Source organism: Pediculus humanus, genomic scaffold (assembly GCF_000006295.1).
Source record: "Pediculus humanus corporis 1103172107403 genomic scaffold, whole genome shotgun sequence".
Lineage (NCBI taxonomy): Eukaryota > Metazoa > Arthropoda > Insecta > Psocodea > Pediculidae > Pediculus > Pediculus humanus.
The window spans coordinates 513,286-531,102 of NW_002987028.1; the positions used below are offsets into that span (position 1 = coordinate 513,286).

At 27.3% G+C, this 17,817-nt stretch overlaps 4 non-coding genes across 4 annotated transcripts; 2 read left to right on the plus strand and 2 right to left on the minus strand.

Moving 5' to 3' along the window:
• Positions 1-3,158: 3,158 nt before the first annotated feature.
• On the minus strand, positions 3,159-3,231 carry Phum_PHUM056290. Its single transcript has one exon. It is a non-coding gene; the product is annotated as a tRNA-Ala (tRNA).
• Positions 3,232-3,321: 90 nt separating this feature from the next.
• Positions 3,322-3,394, minus strand: Phum_PHUM056300. Its single transcript has one exon. It is a non-coding gene; the product is annotated as a tRNA-Ala (tRNA).
• A 13,575-nt stretch (positions 3,395-16,969) lies between these two features.
• Positions 16,970-17,042, plus strand: Phum_PHUM056310. Its single transcript has one exon. It is a non-coding gene; the product is annotated as a tRNA-Ala (tRNA).
• Positions 17,043-17,132: 90 nt separating this feature from the next.
• On the plus strand, positions 17,133-17,205 carry Phum_PHUM056320. The gene has a single exon. It is a non-coding gene; the product is annotated as a tRNA-Ala (tRNA).
• The last annotated feature ends 612 nt before the right edge of the window (positions 17,206-17,817 follow it).

A 17,817-nucleotide genomic window follows, 5' to 3' on the forward strand; every position in this document is an offset into this window, starting at 1 on the left:
CCCCCTTACCCCCCACCCACTCCACCTCCCCAAAAAAAAAACTAATTTAATCGTTTAACTTTGTTTTCACAAATAATTTTAATTTTTTTTTCTTCTAAAGGTTTTTAAAAATATCCCGAAAGAAGAAGAAAAAGGTTGTGGATAATAATTATTTTAAAAAATTTTTTACCGTACCGGAAACACGGAAAATTCTCATTCGGAAACGGAAGTGAACCAGTATCGAGCGCGTTTTGAATGGGCGTGACAACAAGATAAAAACTAACCAGAACAATTTCTATTCTTCAATCGGCCTGATCTAGATTTGTCACTGGAGCCAAATTCGGGAATAATTCAGGATTCGGGATGGAATGCAAAGGCAGGAAAATTATGAAATTGGGAAATAGTGGGAAAGTTAAGAACCAAAAGGCTGTGAATCTCACTTCTCCTGTTCCTGTCCACTCCAGGCTCACCGGAGCCCAGAATTACAGGAGAAAACTCGTTTCCATCGAATAAGATGGTCTCAGTGAAACTCACAAGAATTGTTGTGACGTCATAGGTTATAACAAGACGAAACCGATTCAGACATGCAGCATCACTGATATTCAGGCATTTATTTCTTAGGGATCAGCAGGTAGAAAAAAGCGTTGTTTTAACAATCCGACAAGACGAATTCTCGCGAATAAGAATAATAATAATAATAAGTTTTCCGAACCTTTTTTTGTTAATTCACAATAAAAAAAAAGTTTTATAAAAACGAACGAAGGGTGCTTGTAGATTTAAATACTTTTAAAGTTAATAAATTTTCCATTTCCGGTTTCCTACCCCCAAACTCACACATTTAAATTTTTCCTTTTTTTTTTATTTAAACAAAATAGTTTTACTTTTTTTTACGTTATTTAACGTTTTGAACAAACTAAATAAAAAAAAAAGTTCTTAACTACAATTTTTTTGCTAAACCACTTTTCGAAACCTTTTTTTAATAATAATAATAATAATGATAATAATAATAAACTTTTCTATAGAATAAATTTTTTTAAAAAAATAAAAATAAATAATTATGTGTTTTAAAATTGAGTTTAAATAAATTATAAATGACTTGAAAACGTTTTAATATTATTATCATTATTATCATCATCATCATCATCATCATCATTATCATCATCATCATTATTATCGTTTAGAAAAAAAAAGGAAAATTTGTTGTCGGTAAAATAAATAAATATATAAAATAAAAAGTTTCGAAAAAAAATTTTTTTTTTTTTATCAATAAAAATAATATTGATAAATTCTTTTTTTTTGGGGGGGAAGGGGCGGGGATATCAAAAAGAAAATTTTTTTCTGGAATCTAATTTCATCGTTTGATATCGGATATACGAAAAATTTTTTCCTTTTTTTTGTGGGGGGAGGGAGGGAAAGGGGATATGAAAAATTTGAAGGTTTAATCAAAAACGTGACAACGTTTAAAATTTTTTTTCTCTCCTCCTCGTTTTTTTTTCTCTTTTTTCCCGGATGTTAAAAAAAATGATTTTTATATTTTTCGTATTTGTTAAAAATATTACACAATTTAATAATAATAATAATAATAATCATGTGGATTTTTTTTTTGTTTATAAAATAATAATAATAATAATAACAAAATAAGAAAACAAATTTAACAAAAAAAAAATATTTCAACGTTAAATAATTTTTTACGTAATTCTCGTAATGAAAACGTTTTTTTTTCACCCTCCTCTACCTTCTCCCCTCTCTTCGATCCCTATTCTCTTGGGTTATCATTCCCCCCCCTACCTCCCCAACATTTATTTCAAACTCTAGAAATATATCGAATCAACGTTAATTTTCAGGTTCGTACGCATTAACGGGTGAATATTTTCCTCTTAAACTTTTTTCTCTCTTAAACTTAACAAAACTCATTACGTAATAATAATAATAATAATAATAATAATAATAATAATGATAATGATAATAATAATATTAATAATAAAAATTAATAAATTTGTTATCCCCGGAAAAAAATCGTGTAAACAAAAAAAAACGAAAAAATTAATTAAAAATTTTAAATTTTAATGAAAGGTAATTAAATAATAATAATAATAAAATTCATCATGGCGTCGTATGACGGAGTAAATTTAAAAATAACATGTGAAAATATTAATTACTAAAAATGTTATGACGTCAAAAAATTTATTTAATATATATATAAATATTAAATTTTATTTTTGTTAGACGGGAAAAAAAAATAAAGATGAAAATTATAATAATAATGATGATGATTATATGTAAAAAAAAAAAAATCTTTCGCATAAATTATGTTAATAATAATAATAATAAAATTTCGTCTTAGATATAAACAAATCTCGTTATGTAAGGTGTTTAAAAAAAAAATTTTTAAAGAATTATTTATTATTCGGTAAAACTTTTAATTTAAATGAAATTGTAATGAATTTTCCATATTTTTAATACGGTCTGAATAAAATCTGGAAATGTTTTGTTTAATGATCATATTTCTCTCTCTCTCTCTCCCTCTCTCACTCTTTCAGTATAAAATACTCACGTTACAAAATAAATTTTCACAGTGAATTCAGAGTGAGAGAGAATATTTAAAAACCTTGAAGCGAAAGAAAATATTTTTCTTAACTTTTTCATGTATTCTATCTACTAAACAAATTTTTTTAAAAAAAAGTTTAAACGATTTTCCAATTTATTATTAACAAAAAGAGGGAGAGAGAGAGAGAGAGAAAGAGAGAAAAGGATTAATAGTAAAACTATGACGACGACTGGAAAAACTTTACACGGACACAAACACACACAAAACAAAAATTTAGGTTTTTGAATTCGAATTTAACTTTATAAAATGGCGGCGGCGTTAAATAATTGTTTTGGGTTTATATAATTGAATTGTAACTGATTGAAAATTGATTTTACCTCCAGCAATTAAATGCAATCCGCGAATCGATATTTAAACGCAGTTAATTAATATATTTAAATCCGTACAAAAGTAATTCCTTATCACATTTTATATACAAATTCATTGATAAAAAAAATTACAAACGAGTTCGATGAGTATTAAGTCCATCCATTTTGTTTGTTTATTCGTTTGTATTTCTATAATTGACCCGTAATTTTTTTTTAAGGATTAAAATTCATTTTGTGGTAATAAAAAAAAAATAAATCACCCTTGGAGGCGCCGGGTATCGATCCCGGTACCTCTCGCATGCTAAGCGAGCGCTCTACCATCTGAGCTACGCCCCCTTGATAACGACAACCCGACTCCTTGCTCCCCAAAGTTCTCGAAAGCTTTTCCGATCGAATAAAAGCTTTGGCAAAAAAATTAACAACCCTTGGAGGCGCCGGGTATCGATCCCGGTACCTCTCGCATGCTAAGCGAGCGCTCTACCATCTGAGCTACGCCCCCCTCGTTATACAAAGTATATGCGGGCACGAACAAATCACCGTTCGTGCCTAAAAATGCTCTAGATTAGATAAACGAGGTCGAAAAGACAAAACGACCTTAAGGTACACGTTTCGGCTACCTACTACTACTCCTACTACCGTTCAGGCTCCCACACGAAAGTAGTAACGAGTACCACAACTTTCTCAACAAATCGAATACGTAATGCAGTCAACCATAAGCCTCAGGCTATCGAAAACACAAAACAAACGCGTCAATGAAACAAACAACAATAATAATAATAAAACAAACAATTTTTTCATTAATACAATAATCGAATGAGTTTGTTAAGAAAGCAAAGGATTTCCCTTAAAAAATCTTTTTTTAATAATTAAAAGCGTTTGATTGTTTGTTTAATTATCAAAATCGGTCATTTTTCCTATCGAATTTACTCGATTTATATTTTTAATCTAAACAACAACAAACAAACAAACAAACAGCAAAAAACGATTTGAAATGGAAAAAAGAAAAAAATTACTTTTTTTTTTTAATTTTTTTTTTCTCATCTTTTTATCTTTTCGCAACAGCACGTTTTCACATTCGTATGAAATTTTTTTTTATCAACAAAAACAATAACAAAAACAACAACAACAACAACAACAAACATAAACTTTTTTTTTGTTTTTTTTATTTATCATTTTTTTTTTTTTTTCATTTTCTCTCTCGTATTTTTTTTTTTTTTTGATGCAAAACAAGTAACGACAAACAAACAAACAAACAAACGAAAAAAATTATTTTTCCAACTAGTCAGATAAATGATAATAATAATAATAATAATAAAGAAAATATATTTGATCGTTTAATCTTCAAGGGTCAACATAATTATTTTTATTACGTTTGTTGTTTTTGTTTTTGTGTGTGTTTTCATTTTTTCCGCCATTTTTATTTTTTTGATTTCAAGCAATAAAAAGAAAATAGAAAAGAAAAAAAAATGTCAAGAAAGTAAATTGCGTTAATGTAGAACGTACAATTTGTGAAAATCATTTCCTGTTTGTTTTTATTTTTCGAGAGAGAAAAAGAGAGAGGGAGGGAGAGAGAAAGAGAGAGACATAAAAAAATATTATTTCTTAACAAATAGAAACTTTTCTTTTCTTTTTTCTAAAAACAAACGTGTTTGTTTTTATTTTGTAGAAAAAAAAAGGAAGAAATATATATATATATATATATATATATTTCTTCTAAAATGAAACAATAAATTTATTATTATTATTATTAACAATTTAATTAATATTGGACGCCATTTTGTTTTTTATATAAATAAAAAATTTAACCGTTGAATTCAATTTTGTTAATCATTTTTTTTCCGAGTGCGTGCGTGTGGGTGTGCGTGTACGTATTTAACAAACTTTTCTTTTTTTTGTTTTTCAAATAAATAAAGCAGAAGACAAAATAATAAAAAAAAATGGACGAATGAAAGAGGTTTTTAATAAATGATGGGATTTTATAATAAATGTATGCGAAAAAAAAAAAATTCACGGGAAAATAATAATCATATTATTATTATTATTAAAATATATTTTTAAGACGTTAAGCGGATTAAATTTAATGATGATGATAATAATAAAGGAAAGGGGAAGGGAGAGAGGGGAGGAAGAAAAGGTAGGAGGAAAAAAGAAATTTTTTTTCGTGCTCGATATTGAAAAAACGAACGTGAAAAAAACGAAATAAAAAAAGAATTATTATTATTATTATTATTATTATTATTATTATTTTATGCGATAGAGCGTGAATGCTCAATAAGAATCAAAAGATGAAAATAAGATAAAAAAAAAGGTGAAGAAGAATAAAAAGAATAAGAAGAAGAAGAAATTTAAAGGACAAAAGAATTTTGACACAATATTAAAAGTAGTAGTAGTAGTACTTGTAAAGGGTTTCGAGACCTTTTCAAAAAAATTAAATCTCTTTTTAAATAAGAAAAGAAGGAAAAAAGGAAAAAAGGAAGGAATAAAAAGGAAATGTATTTTCTCACCCTCCCCCACGTTTCTCCCCGTTTCCACCACCTTCCATCCCATCCTTAACTCGCACGCACTTACGCCATTTTGTTTAAAATATTCTAGTTTTTTTTTGTGAAAATTTTCTTTTCTCTCTCTCTCTCTCTTCTACTTTCATCTTTGCCGTCGTCGTAAGCACGATAATAATAATAATTTTTAATATTAAATTTGGCAACAATGGCAACTACGACAGGAAGTGGAAAAAAAAAAGAAAAGACAATTTAAAACAAAAAAAAAAAAAGGTAAAAATGGCGTATAGTTTTCCATTTTGACCGTTTCGTTCAAACTCAGGATAAAATTCGATTTTCCCTCTCTTTCTAAAAAAATCCCTTGGGACTTTTTCATTATTATTATTATTATTTAATCTTCGGCAATTTCTTGATTTCCTACTTTACAAAAATACATTTTCCCGCAAGATTTGAAACGTGTAAAAAAAAAAAATAAGTCGAATGAGAAAATCGGATAAACGATTTTCTACTACGAGAAACGTGTCGGAGAATAAATCCCCTTCCCTCTCCCCTCCCTCCCCCACAAAATCCCCGTTTTTGTCACGATGAAAACAAGGGATGGTACCGAAGAATAATCATATTAAAATAATAATAATAATAATTGTCATCTTTTACACACACACACACGAATTTAAGTAATAAATTAACGTGTGAAAATTTCAATAAGGCGTTATCTGGACAAACCTCTTTCTCTCTCTCTCTCTCTCTTTTTAAAAGGATTTCATTCGTTTGTTCGTTTGTTTGTTTGTTTTGATACTTTTTATACAATTTTTTTTTTGTAATTTTATTAGTTGGATTTTCTAGAATTTTTTTTTTTTTACAACGAGGTAGGTGGAGTCGAGTAAAAATATTTCGAATTAAACAACCATATAACAATTTCAACTTAAAGTTTTTCCAAAAAAAAAAAAACAATTTATTGCGTTTTCATCGTTTGTTTTTCCTTTTTTCCTTTCCTTTTTTTTCTTTCCTTTTTTTCCTTTTGTTACGTCAAATAATTATATTTACGATTCTATACCGTGCGAATATTATTACGTATATATATATTTTATTAAAAAGGAAAAAACTGGGCGGATTTAATCATCTCGAACGGAAAATGACACGAAATCTCATTTCCGCCTGGAGAAAAAAAAAAGAAAGAAAAATCGAATTTAATTAATAAAATTGTTATCCTATTTAAATATTCCAGTTTTTTCGTTGATGATAAATCATCCGGAAAAAAAACTGGAATTTCTCAAAATTTTCCAAAATAAAAAAAAAAAATGGCGGAATTAATTCATTTTAATAATGTTTCGAGTTTACTTGAAGCGCTAAAAACTAAAATAGTAGCAGCGGTGATGATGATGATGATAATAGTCGCTTTAAAATAAGAAGAGGAAAATGGGGAGGGGAGAGTTGAGGGGGGAAGGACGAACGACAGAGGGAAAAAAGAAAACTTAATGGAAATGTTATCGTGTGAGGCGCACTCATATGGCACACACAAACACGTAGAAAATGAAATGTCAAGACGATGATGATGATGGATAAAAAAAAGAAAGCAAAATAATAATAATAATAATAACGTACGATAAAATAGGGCAGAAAAAAAAGCAGAAGAAAATAATAATACTTTTGTTTTTAATTCGATTTGGCGCGAAATTTAAATAATAATAAAAAAATTTTTTAACGTTTTCCCAAAAGATTTCCTTTCCTTCTTTTTTTTTGTCGTTTTCGCGAGTTTCTTCTGCCACGTCATTCCCCCCTCCCCATTCACATATTATTCTGTTTCCGACGTGTAAATTTAAAAAAAAAAAAAAAAAAAAAAGTTTTTGCTCGATTTCCAAAAAAAAAGGAATAAAACAACCGATCTTGATACTAACAACAACCTTCTCTCTCCCTCCCTCCCTTCAAAACTCCGCATTGACCCTTTAACCCCCTACGTCACGGGGATACGAAATGTTTTATCATTTCCCAAAACAACAACAACAACGTACTATTATCAGTTAAAATTATTATTTATAACTAAAAAGGATAATATGGGATAGGGATAATGTGTTGTTATATCTAAATGTAAAATAATTACTCGTACAAACAAGCAAACAAACAAACACCAACAAAAAAAAATTTTAAATCATCACCGAAACTTTTCAACAACCGAAAAAATTTTTAAATCATCATTATTATTATTATTATTATTTATTTAAACAAAATAAAGAAGAGAAAAAAAATAAGAGAACACGTGGGTTTTAAATGGACTACAAATCATTGATTTAAATCAATATAAAATTGAAGAGGGGGAGGGGAAAAACGTGGCATTAGATTTACTATAAAAAAATTAAAAGAACGTGGCAGTAGATTCATATTAAAAAAAAAAAAAATTAAAAACGCGAAGGGAGTAATTAATATAGTCGAACATATTGTCGAACGCAAAAAAATAAACGAATAATTTTTAAATTTAATCCCGCTATTGAATTCGATAATATTTCGTCTATAAAAAAATATAGTAAATAATATAGCGCTATATTTATATATAATCGTCTGCTGCTATAAATTTTTTTTTTAACGTTAAATTATTATTTAATATTTATTTGAGAATCTGGTACGAACCCATCGTTCGATCTTTATTTATTATTCATAAAAAAAAAAAAAAATTTTTTCCGATCGTTTTTTTTTTTTCTTTAAATTTTTTTCCCATTGAAACGCACACGCACACGCAACACACACATGATTCCCTTATCACCACATTAAATTATCATTTAAATATAATATTTTCCTTTGACGAAAAAAAAATTTTTTTATTAACAAAACTTAAAAAAAAATTATGATGCGTATGTTAAAATCATTCGAGTCACGTTTAATTGGATTTTCGTGTTAGTTCCACGACACATTTTTAAAAACTTTTCCTTTTTCTCAAATTATATTCACGGTTTATATATATTTCGAAACTTCAAAAATTGACTTTTTATATTTTCGATCACTTAAACAAAAAAGGACGACGACAAAGGGGGGGAAGAAGGGGAAAAAAGGAATTGATTTGGAAAGAGTGTTAAGATGAGAGAAAAAAAAGGATTAAGAAAGATTAAAGAGAGAGAGTGAGGCGAACGGGATGGAAAGTTCGAGAAAATTTTTTTTTGTAAATTTTTACGAGAAAATATAATCGGAAAAGCTTATGAATAATAAATTCAACAAGTTACAAAATGAATCCTTTGAAAAAAAACCTTTTTTTTTTTTTTTTCCTTTTACCAACTTCCTTTTTATGTATTTTACTTACGGAACCGCCATTTTGTTTTGCAGATGTTTTAATATTAAAACAAAAAAAATCTAATTATAACGTTATCGATAACGTAAGGGGAATTGATAATTTGCGCGGGAAAAAAAAGTAAACAAAAAATTTAAATCCCTGATAATAAATCACGTGACAATTAATTTTTAATTTAAATTTATACCGAATGGTTAATTATAATAATAATCCCTATTCCGGTCGTTTGTTTGTTCGGAAAAGTGAGAGAGAGAGAGAAATATACATTCGATAATTTTTTTTTTTTATTATTATTTGCCATCGAAATCTCTAGAAAAAGGTTTTTCTTACCTTTTTATTATCTTTAAAAATTTCGAATTTAGTTTATTTGGTACTTTCGAAATAATAAATTTCCATGACAAGAGATTGTCATGATAAATTTTCCTCCTTTTTTCCTTTTTTTGTCCTTTTTTTCATATCTCTCGATTTTATAAAACTACTTTTTATTTTTTTTTATTATTCTATTCTATTATTATTATTATTATTATTATTATTATTATTATTATTATTATTATTATTATTATTATAATTAATTTAAATAAAAAATTTTTGTTTGGTTTGGTTTGATTTTTTTTCTTTTCAACCGTTTCCGTTTTGTTTGTACAGACTTTTTTGATCTCCTCATAAAAATTAAAAATCTTTCCTCTCTCTTCCCCCTCCACCCCTTTCTCCTCCCCATCCGTCCCCTCTCCCTCCCCCACGCCAACGTTAATTTTTTTTTGTTTTCTTTTTCATCCTTCCATTTTTTTATTACTTAAAAAAAAAAATTTTCTTTTTTATTTACTTTTTTTAACGCCTTTTCGTTTTAATTCCACATTATAAATATTTTAATTTAAAATAATAATAATAATAATAGTAATAATTTTGTTTATTATTATTATTATTATTATCATCATCAGTTTTTAAACCTTTTCAAAACTTTTTTTTTTTTTATTCATTATTTTTTTATTCCGTGCACACAAAAAATAAAAATAAAAAAATTTTTTTTTTTTTTAAATTAAATATTACGAATTTATTATTATTATTATCATTATCATACTCGTTATTGTAAAGGTAATGGGGAGAAAAAAACGGGAAAGGAAAAAAGAAAAATGAAAAAGGAAAAGGGAAAAAGAATGGAAAAAAAATTAAAAATCATGCCTATGGGTGGAGTTGATATAAGAATTTATATCTGTATATTACGTATAATAAAAAAAAAAAAAACAATTTGACCTCTGGGTCACGTCAAATTAATGTAAAGCAATTTTTAAAAGATAATTGCCATTTTTTAAAACCTTTTTTCTAAAACCTTTTTTTTTTTTATTTTCTTCTTACACGATCGGAAAATAATCACCTTTAATTTTTACTTTTTGCCTAAAACGCAAAAAAAAAATTTTCCTCGTTTTTCCTTTTAACATTTGAATAATTTTATTATTTCCTTTATACCGTCATCATTATTATTATTATCATCATCATTATTATTGTTTCGTTAAAAAAAAAAAAAAAAGTTTTCGGGTTTTTAAATTCGTAAATAAAAAAAAAAAAAAGAAAAACAACATCATCGATTTTTTCATCATTTAAAACAAAAAAAACTTTTCTTTCCCCCTCTCCTCTAAAACCCTTCTACCCCTTCCCTCCCCCTTCCACCTCCCACCTCTCCCCTCTCCCCGAAATTTTACTTTAAAAATAAATTTTTTTTATTTTATTTTATTTTCACGTGGATTTACTATCGAAAAAAAAATTACACACGTGATAAATCGTGATAAGAAAATAAAACAGAAAAGAAATTCACTCCCTCTCTCCTTCCCCTCCCAACCTTCCCCCCTCCCCGAAAAAAAGACAAAATCAGGGATTTACGAACGGATATAAACGTCAAATAAAAATGGCGGATTCGTATTTTCAAATTCATTCATTCATACAAATATTTTTCCGTTAAATAAAACAAAAAACCTGTCGGGGGAGGGGGGAAAATGGCGGAAGGATAAACGCGCACGGTGATGAGGGTTGGAGAGAGAGAGAGAGAGAGAAAATTACGATTACGTTTTTTTTTTATGATTTAATTGTTTCCGTGTTCGTATTTTTAATAAAATAAATCTTTCATAAATGTTTTTAAAATTAATTAATTAATTAATGAAAATATAAATAAAGAAAACAACAACAACAAACATCGACGTCATCAACAACAGCAACAGCAAAAAAAAAATTTAATTTACTCCAAGAAAAACATTTTCTGTTTTTTATTTTATTCTTTTTTGCAACGTCAGGATTTTATTACGTAGAGAAAATAAAAAAAAAACCTATAACAGCAATTAATTAAAGAAATAAACAAACAAACAAACAACTTTCTCTCTTTCTCTTTTCATCTCTCTCGTAAATATTTTCACAAAAAAAAAAAAATAAAAAGAGTTAACAAATGTTATTAAACAAACAAACAACCGGACGACGAGATGTTTCTTTTCAATATAAAAAAATCATTAAAAATAATTGATTGATTTTTTTTTTTTTTTTTTTGTAAAAGTGTAATTAACGAAAAAAAAAAAAATTTCAGGATTGCCAACTGTCGAATAAAAAAATTTTTACCCGCGTAATTTTTCCTACAACTCAACGTATCGAAAATTTAAAAAATATTCTTACGACACGTCAAAATATTGAATTTAATTCAATTTTTTTTACAAATTTCCCTCTCTTTCCCCCTCCACGCATTTCGTCTGTTTGTTCGTTTGTTTGTTTGTTCGTTCGTTTGTTTGCTCCTCCCCCTCCCCCCCATTTTTTTTTTTTTTTTAAACTTTTCGTATTCTTTACGTATACGATTTTCATCATCGCACATAAAAAAAACATTTTTATTATTTATTATACGAAATCTGAATAGTTTTTTTTTTTTTTTTCTATTTAAACGTTTTTAAAAAAAAACCAAATTTTTTATTTACGAAACCGGAAGTTAAATAAAAATAATAATAAACGCGTAGTACGTTTCCCGCGTAATTTATTACATCGTACGCCATTTTGTTTTAGAGTAAAAATTATTTTTATACGATTGTCGCACACACACGCACACACGTGGATCGTGCGTGCTTGTGGGTGTGTGGGGGTGGGGGGCGGAGTATCGAATTGTCGTTGTTCTAAAGGATTCTTTTTTGACAACTTAACCGAAATTAGATTATTATTATTATTATCAACTACAAGTTTTATAAGCTTTTGATGAAATTAAATCCTTTTACATGTAAATTTTATGAATTTTAAATTACGTAAAAAAAAATTCCAATTTTTTTTTTTTTTATAAATGACACGCATCAAATATTTTGTCGTGCAAAAAAAATCATTATTATTATTATTATTCTACAACATTTAAATAATGTATTTTAAAGCTTTTTTTTAAAAAAAAAAAAAAATTCGGCCTTTGAATTTTCCAAGAGGAAAAATTATTATTCGAATCGATATTTTTTTTTTTTGTCAAACGATATATATACATATCAAATAATTCGATTATAATTTATCGTTTCCGTCGTGGTATTAATAAATTATTATTATTATTATTAATGAATAGGAAAAATTATTAATATATGTAAATATATACGTGGGGTGGGAAATTTTTTAACGATGGCGTCAAATTTTTTTTTAACATTTCCGTTTTGAATTTGTTTGTTTTCGGAAGAGCGAGAGAGAGAGAGAGAGAAAAAAAACATGGCGTAACGTGTCGGTGTAAAAACGATTTGATATTATTATTATTATTAATAACTCTTAGTTTTTTTTTGTTTTTAAAGAGGATATCAAGAAAGAAAGAAAGAAAGGAAGGAAAAAAGTTTTGAAAAGATGCGTTAAGTTTAAAAATATAAAAGAAAGAAAAAAACTTTTTATTTCCGTTTCCGGAATTTTTCTTTTCTTTTTTTTTAGAAAATCAATATCGATGATATTTCGTAGGATTTAACAAATCGATGTTATTAATAAATTTTTGAACGTGTGGGCGACGAATGTGACGTTTAATAAATTATTATCATTATTATTATTATTGTTATTACTATTATTAGCGGTGGAAAATCTCCCGAATACCTTTGAAAACCTTTGAGAGAACATTAAAAAAAAAAAAAAATTACCCTTAAACCTTACCCAATCATTTACTTCCTTTTTTTTTGTTTCCATTTCCTTTTTTTCGATTCGATATCTCGATTTTTTTTTATCCCTTTCCCTCTCGTTCGATATTTTTTTTTCTTTCTTTCTCTTTAATCTCGAGAGAATTTAAGAAAAGAGTAATCACACGACAAAACTTTTTTTTTTTTTTTTTAAAAAAAAAAAGGAAAAACTTTATTGTTTTAAAAGAAATAAATATTTTTTGACCCGTGCGTTTGTAGACATTTTGACATTTTTTTTATTAAATCTAATTATGATTTTCTTTTCCTCCTCCTCCTTCTTCTTTCTCTCTTCTTCTTCATCTTCTTGTCCTCCATCATTTTTATTGCCGCGAAATTAAATTATTTTAAGTACCGAACGACAGTTTTAAAAAAACCCCTTCGGTGGTGGATTTAACTGTCACTTTTAAAAAAATTATCATTTTTTTTTCTTTTCGGTACTGCCAACTTTGGAAAAAATAATTCTTTTACCTTACCTGTCACTTTTTAACTTTCAAAAATTAATAAATTTAATAATGATGATAATAATAATAATAATTTTTTGTATTTCATTTCAAAGAGAAGTAAATAATTACGAATTTTTGCTTTCTGCTTTAAACCTGCCCCCCGACCTCACCCCCCAGTCTTTTCTATTTTTTTTATTAATTAATAATTCGATCAAATGATAATAATAATAAATAAAAATCAATAATTTTTTTATTTAATAAATAAAATCTATTAAAAATATTTAATCCTTTGAAACGGTTTTATGATAAAATCAACAACAATTTAATAATATTATTATTATTATTACGTGTTTGGTACCACTTTATTGATTATTTATTTATTAATTTATTAAACAATTTAAAATAGTTTAAGTAATTATTATTATTTAATATTTACAATTTTTTTTATTATATAATTTATAAAAATTCTTCTCCTTTGTTTATTTTTTGTCGGCGTTTGTTTGTCGGCATCGAGTTCTTAAAAGTTTGCTTTGTTAAAATTTAAAATAAATAATAATATTTAACATTGATATTGACAAAATAAAAATAATAATGATAATAATAATAATAATAATAATAATATTAATAAAGCGATAAGAAAAAGAAAAACTTGATTTATAAATAAATAAATAAATAAATTTTAAAAAAACAAAAAAAAATTTTTTTTTTACGAGTTAATAACGCGAAGGAAACGAATGTAAAACGGAAATGATGATGATGATGATGATAATAATAATAATAATAATAATAATAATGATAATAAACCAGGTTAAAATTTAAATTTTTAAAATTTGTAAAGATCATTGTGAGTATTACTAACTTAAAAATCAAAAGGAAAAAAAAAATTAAATAAAAATCGATGATTAGTTTTTTTTTTCGGGGGGTGGGAGGGTTTAAAGGGAGGGAGAAGGAGGGGAAGGGGTGTTAAAAAAGAGGAAGGGGTTATTAGAAGGAAAGGAGAAGGAATAGAAAGAGGAAGGGGGTTTAAAAGGGGCTGTAACGAGTGGAAAACATGAAAAACAATCTCAATTTTTTTTTCTTTTACTCCTTTCCTTCTCCCATTTCCTCCCCCCTTTCCCTCCACCCAATGATTCCCACCCATTTTTTTTCTCACCTATTTAAAATTATAATCAAGATAGAAAAATATAATTATACATTTTTATATAAATTTATTTTCCGAATGTTTTCACCTTTAAAAAAAAAAATTTATTATAATTTCCACATCGTAACAATGAATATGAAATGAGTTAAAGTAAAAAATATTTTCTATACATATGTTTTCCAGATTAATTTATCATTAAGACGTTTTAAGGTTGAGCTTTTAATTTTGGAAGGTTGTATGGTGGGTAAGAGCGCGTGTGAAAATAAAAAAAAATTTTTTTTTCTTCTAGAAAAAAAAAAGAAAATTTTTTTTTTTTTATTATAGAGTTAAAAACATTCGTTTTCTAAAATCATGTCAAAATAATTTCCCATCTCATTCATTCTTCCCTCTCTCTCTCTCTCTTTTTCATTCGAGATGCACAACACGCACATGTTTTCTATCTCTCTCTCTCCTTTTCGTTTTATTTTTCACATTCATCCATCCATCCATCCGAACAGTTCGATTTTTTCCGACCTCTTTTTTATTTTCTCCTTATTGAAAACAAAAACTTTTTGTGATATTTGATACGGTAAAACCTTTGCCCTTCGTCATCATCATCATCATCATCATCATCATCATCGTCATTTTTTCACATCGAAATTAAAAAAAAAAAAAAAAAATTTTTTTCGAAACTCTCGGGGAAAAATTCCGTAAAATGATCGAATCGCGATTAATTTTTTGTCTCTTCCCCTCCCGGTTCGTCTCCCCCCAATTTTACCCCCCCCGCTCCTCTATTTATTAATAATGATTAAAAAAATCTTATGTTAAATATTTATTTTTGTTTACGTAAATAATTATGGAGTCATGCAATCACGTCGTAAAATAATAATATTAATTTTTTTTTGGTCGTCGTACGTTAATAAATAAATAAAAACACGTGTGTGTACTCGTGTGCGCGTGTAAGTTACATAAAATAAAATACTAAGATAAAGAAGAATAAAAGAGGATAGAGAGAAAAAAGAAAACAAAATAAATAAAAGTAGATAAAAAAAAAAAGTACACGTGAAGCTTAAAAAATTTTTTTTACTTTCTTTTCTTTTTTTTTTTTTTTAAAATCTCAGTTAATACCCGTTAAAGTCGTAAAAATATTTGATCAAAGAAAAAAAAAATCCATTAAATTTTTTTTTTTTTATATTTATTTCTCCGTTACCCTACCCCCTACCCCCTCTCAGCCCCCCACACCGCCAACTTCCTTTTTTTTCTCCAGGCAAATAAATTTACAAAAAAAAAATAAATAAATACATTTTATTTTATTCGCTTATGAGACGAATTCGATTGATTTTTTTTTTTTTTTCTATTTAACGAATATAAAAAAAAGAAAAAAAAGGTAAATTTGAAAGAACGCGAATGAAAGCTTACGACCCAGAAAATTTACGTTGAAACAAAAGAGAGAGAAAGAGAGAGAGAGAGAGTGAGAGGGAAAGGGAAAAAAAAAGAAACAAAAAAAAAAAAAATTGAAAAAAAAAAATTGAAAAAAAAAAAATAGTTTACGAAAAAAACGTTTCGTCGTTGGCACACACTCACGCACTCACGCACTTACACACACACACAAAGAAAAGATGAGGGAGGAGGGGGAGAAGGGGGAAGAGAAAAAAGAAAAAAGCAAAAAAAAAAATAATAACGATACTTAAATGATAAAAATAATAAATATATCTATCGTTTTGTAATAAATTTATTTTTAATTGAATACGTTTAAATAAATAATAAATAAATAATAAATAAATGAGTGAGAGAGAGAGGGAGAGAGAAAGTGAGAGAAAAAAAATAAATAAATATATACCTGCTAAAAACCCAGGCCAAAAAGAAAATCCGGTGAAAATGGCCGGAAATTTAAATCCCCCAAAGGAAAAGTTAGTTGGGGCGAACGCGCTTTCAACAAAACTGAAGCAGTTTTCTCTCTTTTTGACAGAAATTTTCCAAACTACACTTTCGCCCTCTTTATATTTTTAGTTTTTAACAATCGATCCGAGCTTTTTCCCTCGAAAAAAAATTTTTTTTTTTTTTTTTTTTTATATACACACACGCACCCACGCATCCACTCACGCATCCACTTTCGCATGCACGTGATTTTGACGTTTTACTCCAAAAAAAAAAATATTTTCCCGCCAAAAATTTAAAAAAAAAAAAATGGCTGCGATTTTTTTTTTGTTTATTTATTTATCAATAATAATCGTGATCGGTTGATTTTTTTTTTTTTTCAGGTTGTGGTAGCATTGTATTTTTTTTTTTTTGTATCAATGAAAAAATTGTTTGTTTTATTATTATTATTGTTGTTTGTTTCATTGACGCGTTTGTTTTGTGTTTTCTATAGCCTGAGGCTTATGGTTGACTGCATTACGTATTCGATTTGTTGAGAAAGTTGTGGTACTCGTTACTACTTTCGTGTGGGAGCCTGAACGGTAGTAGGAGTAGTAGTAGGTAGCCGAAACGTGTACCTTAAGGTCGTTTTGTCTTTTTCGACCTCGTTTATCTAATCTAGAGCATTTTTAGGCACGAACGGTGATTTGTTCGTGCCCGCATATACTTTGTATAACGAGGGGGGCGTAGCTCAGATGGTAGAGCGCTCGCTTAGCATGCGAGAGGTACCGGGATCGATACCCGGCGCCTCCAAGGGTGATTTATTTTTTTGCCAAAGCTTTTATTCGATCGGAAAAGCTTTCGAAAACTTTGGGGAGCAAGGAGTCGGGTTGTTGTTATCAAGGGGGCGTAGCTCAGATGGTAGAGCGCTCGCTTAGCATGCGAGAGGTACCGGGATCGATACCCGGCGCCTCCAAAAAATTTTTTTTTTTTTTTTACTTGAATCGCATCACGCGGAAAAAATTACTTGGAAAATTTTTTTTTTTTCCAAAGAATAACAAAGGAAAATTTTTACTCGCACTGGTAAATATTTTTTTGTTGATTTTTAAATTACTAAGGAAAAAAATAAGAAAAAAAAAAAAAAAACAGAAATGGTTTTTTTTTTTATGCCGATTGAAAAAAGTTAACGAAGAATTGGAAAATGGGTGAAAAAGTGATGTAATTAAATTTTCCAGAGAGAAACACGTCGAATAAAAAAGCATTTCGAACACCACTCACATCCATAAATCAATTTGTATCTCAAAAAAAAAAAAAAAAAAACTGAATTCGAACCGAGTTTTAAAAAAATAAAAAAAAAATAAACAAAATTTCCCTCTCCCCTTTTTTTCCCTTTTCACCTCTTTTTTTTTTCGCTCTCTAGTACATGTTTTGAAAATTTCAACGTACAGAAAAAAAAATCATCATCATTATTATTATTATTATTATTTTTTTTAAATTAAATTTTTATAAAATTAAATACCACGTAGTCGTTGAGTTTTTTTTTCTCAGCACTTTTAATTCGTGTAAATAAAAAACCTTTTTTTGAAGC